Here is a 4076-nt window from a genome sequence, read left to right on the forward strand (position 1 = left end):
CTTCTACTATAGCCTCGGGCCGACCAAAGCCTTGTGAGTGGATTTGGTAGACGGAAACTGAAAGAAGCCTGTCGTATATATGTATATATGTATGTGTGTGTATATGTTTGTCCACCCCAACATCACTTGACAACCGATGGTGGTGTGTTTACGTCCCCGTAACTTAGCGGTTCGGCAAAAGAGACCGATAGAATAAGTACTAGGCATCCAAAGAATAAGTCCTGGGGTCGATTTGCTCGACTAAAGGCGGTGCTCCAGCATGGCCGCGGTCGAATGACTGAAACAAGTAAAAGAGTAAAAGAGTAAGTGTGTTGGGGAATGAGAGACGTGCCGCATACAGAAAGCGTTAGCTGGCCAGCAACAGTCTTAGATGTATAGGCACACAACCAATATATAATTGAATATATATGTACACAGCAAATATATAGTTGCATACATGTATGCACACATGTGTGCAAGAATACGCACATAAAGCCATAGATAAATCTGTAAGTGAAACAGTAAAAATATGCATGATATACTAGAAGTTCGATATGTAACAATTATCGTAATCATTAGAAACACGCTCTCTGATGATTATAGAAGGAGAATGCACGCATACATGGGCACACAAACTCACTTATACGCACACATATATACCTATGTACATATTCCAATACACACACACGCGCACACACATATACACATGTAGCAAGAGATTTGTACAGTACTATGTAAATATATATAGGTATGTATATGAATAATTTGAAGTCAAGAAGAAGGTGTACGGTTAGACATTTATTTGTATTCACTAAAATAGTTTCGACGCAACGTAGTTCTCCAGGCTTGCAAGTATTTGATTATGCTGCCGTTTCCCTGCATTATGAGATCTAGTTTTGTTTCCTCAGGTGATATAGGAATATTGTCTCCTAAAACTCAATACGTGCGTATATGTATATAATTTTATGTATAAATACATGGTTCTATACGGTGCACTATATATATATTTATGTATATTTACTTTCATGTATTTAAGTGTAATGCTGCTCTGGTTCAAGAGAGTAGATGCTGGGAAACCCTATGTCTGGCAACAGGACTCTGTACCTTGCCACGCAAGCGGGAGGACCCAGTCATGGCTGTCAGACAATTTCTGCGACCACACCACCTCTAACATCTGGCCACCAAACTCCCCAGACTGCGACCCCCTTGATCATTATGTGTGGAACACAGTTGAGCGAGAGACCAAGAAAGCGTTCTGTAACACCAAAGATGAACTGAAGGCAAGGATTTTGGGAGCATTCACCAATTTAAACAAGGAGACCGTCCATAAGAGTTGCAGAAGCTTCCGAAGTCGTCTGGAGACCGTGGTTGAAGTCAATAGCGATCTTATTGAATAAATTTACTCTTTAGTATTCCAAGATATTTTTATGTAATTTTGGTAAATTTATCTGTTAATATAAGATGTCAGTGTTATTTTCATTTTTGCGTAATTTGGACGACAATCTATTCCACGCACCATATATATATATATATATATATATATATATATATATATATATATATATATATATATATATTGTGGTAGATACCATATCTGCTATGAAATTAAATTTTTTATTCTGGCTTTATGTGCTTCGAGCTCCAATCCCATTGATAACAGTTTTGTCTCCCCTTTCATCGTATTAAATAACAAACAAGTACTACAAGCAAAAATCTCCTTGCTGTATGTCTCTTTCTCCCTTTTAGCATCATGCCATGTACTGAGCCGTAGCTGATCTCATACGTCATTTAACCTGAAACTGAAAGAGTGACTTAAGAAATAACATCATCTTCTCAGAAAAAAAAAGAAAACACAATAATATGCAATTGGAACTGATGAAGAACGAACCGATGTGCAGTACATAAAGAACAGATATAAAGAACGCTATTAAAATCAACAATACTAACGTTGTTCGAATTATACTAAAGTTAGTATGGAGATGATTTTAAAGGTGAATGTGTTAGCAATAGAGGCTGAGGTAATTGAAGTATAATTGCTATCGCTACTATATCAACTATCAATCCCACCAGAGCAGGTAGTTGTAGTATGATATTTGTGCAAAGCTTGTTAGAGCATTGTTGTAAGTAGTATCTAATGTATGAATATATAAATATATAGGCTCATGGCTGTGCTATAAAAATCGGGACAGAATTTACGATGAAATTGGTATCATATTCTAGAATTAATTGATTTAGTAAGGATTCCCGCAGAGCAGAATAATTCTGGAGAACGTATATGCTAAAATACCAGTGCTAAAAATCCTTAATGTTTAAACCTGTTCTTTTCATCTCAAATCGAATGTCTGCATAGCGTATTGCGTCTTACCTCCCGTAATATGTTTGTTTCTGCACACAAAACATATTTTATTGCTAAAATCGTATTTAAGCTTCTGCAGAAGATAGTTAAGAGAGAACGACAAACAAAATTAATAATTTGTGTTTACAGGCCAGTTTGTAACTAGCTGATAATTTTTGCTGATTAGGGGTAACTTTAAGTGTAAATACAATAAGCGCTAGTATTAATAACATTCAGTATAAGTGTAAATAGAATCTTTTAAAAATTCAAGCAGTCTAAATCTAAAATTTCAATTAAATTTTAACTTAACGTTGTGATTATTAAAAATATAAAAAATTCAAATTAAATTTACTATGGAATTGAAACTACTTTATCTTAGCAAATACATTTCTACACACCAAACTAGTTCCGAAGAATATGTGTTTTCGTATTACTTTGCTTAATCGTTTAAACTCTTGGTCATACAAAACATTTTAAAGCCAACTGGGTTTAAGCAGTACCGTGTGAAATTCGAACAATATTCTTTATGCAGAAATTTATGCAATTACGTAATTAGACATGTGTCTGGAATGAAAAACTTCTGGGCTATGTGGGGTCTCAGATATTGGTATATTAGTGAAGAATTAGTCAAGAAGTATTTCAGTTAAATTAGATAACGATAAAAAACGGAATGAATATGTTCCATTGGCTCATGCACTATGTAAAATAATCATATAATATTGAGGAGAGACTAATTACACATACATAATCTCATATACAGAAATATACACATGTGTATGTGTGTGTATGTGTATGAATGTGTCTGCGCGTATATGTTTATGTGTGTCTTTCTGAATGATTCAGTTTCTGTCTTTTTTAATCAATTTGCACAAATATCGTTTCTATGTAAATAGCTATTCTAAATTTGCCTTTATATGAGACATCTAGTCCCTATTAATCTGTGAAGTTGGGTCGTTGTCGTTCAAATTGAACGTACGCTCTGAAGAAGTCGAAGAAAGAGCTGAGTTTAAATATTTAGAGTGTGCATGAATAGACCATTAGAGGACGCTATGATAAAGAGGTAGAAAGTTTTGAGCGCCGACACAGAAGTAGGAGTGGAGCTCTGCTCGAAGGATCGTTGACAGAATCTTGAAAACATAGTGTCTCAATAGGTATGTCTATCAAAGTAACTTTAGCGAGGTATTTGCAAAAGAAGTAACGTTTTTACCTGATCTTTATTAGCCCAGCCTTTCTTTATGCTCTCTTCATACACACACACACACACACACACACATATATATATAGGCGTGTGTGTATATATATAGATCTGTCTATCTATTTATCTCTCTCCCATTCTATCACCTCTCTCTCTCTCTCTCTCTCTCTATATATATATATATATATATATATATGAAGACAGCCATCAACTGAGATAGATAGATCTACATATATACATACACACACTTATATATACAAGTAGGCGTGTCAAATAATGTGCGTGTGTGTATGTATGAATAAGCATTGTTTGCATGTGTGTAGGCGATATATTCGTGCAGTTGTATCTAAATAACCTTCAAGACAAGTTCCAGCACACTGTCTGTCGAATGTGGCAAAATGTGAAATCAGATTCAAAGCCATGCATTTGAGATGTCGCCTCATAGTCGTAAATATAACCATCCATTTGCCTTTGACACGCCATTTCTTTTTGTGTGTTTTTATTGCACTCTATTTCATTATTTATCCATATATCTATCTGTATATCACTCTCTCTTCCCTACTATAT

This window comes from Octopus bimaculoides, chromosome 17 (assembly GCF_001194135.2).
Source record: "Octopus bimaculoides isolate UCB-OBI-ISO-001 chromosome 17, ASM119413v2, whole genome shotgun sequence".
Taxonomy (NCBI): Eukaryota; Metazoa; Mollusca; class Cephalopoda; order Octopoda; family Octopodidae; genus Octopus; species Octopus bimaculoides.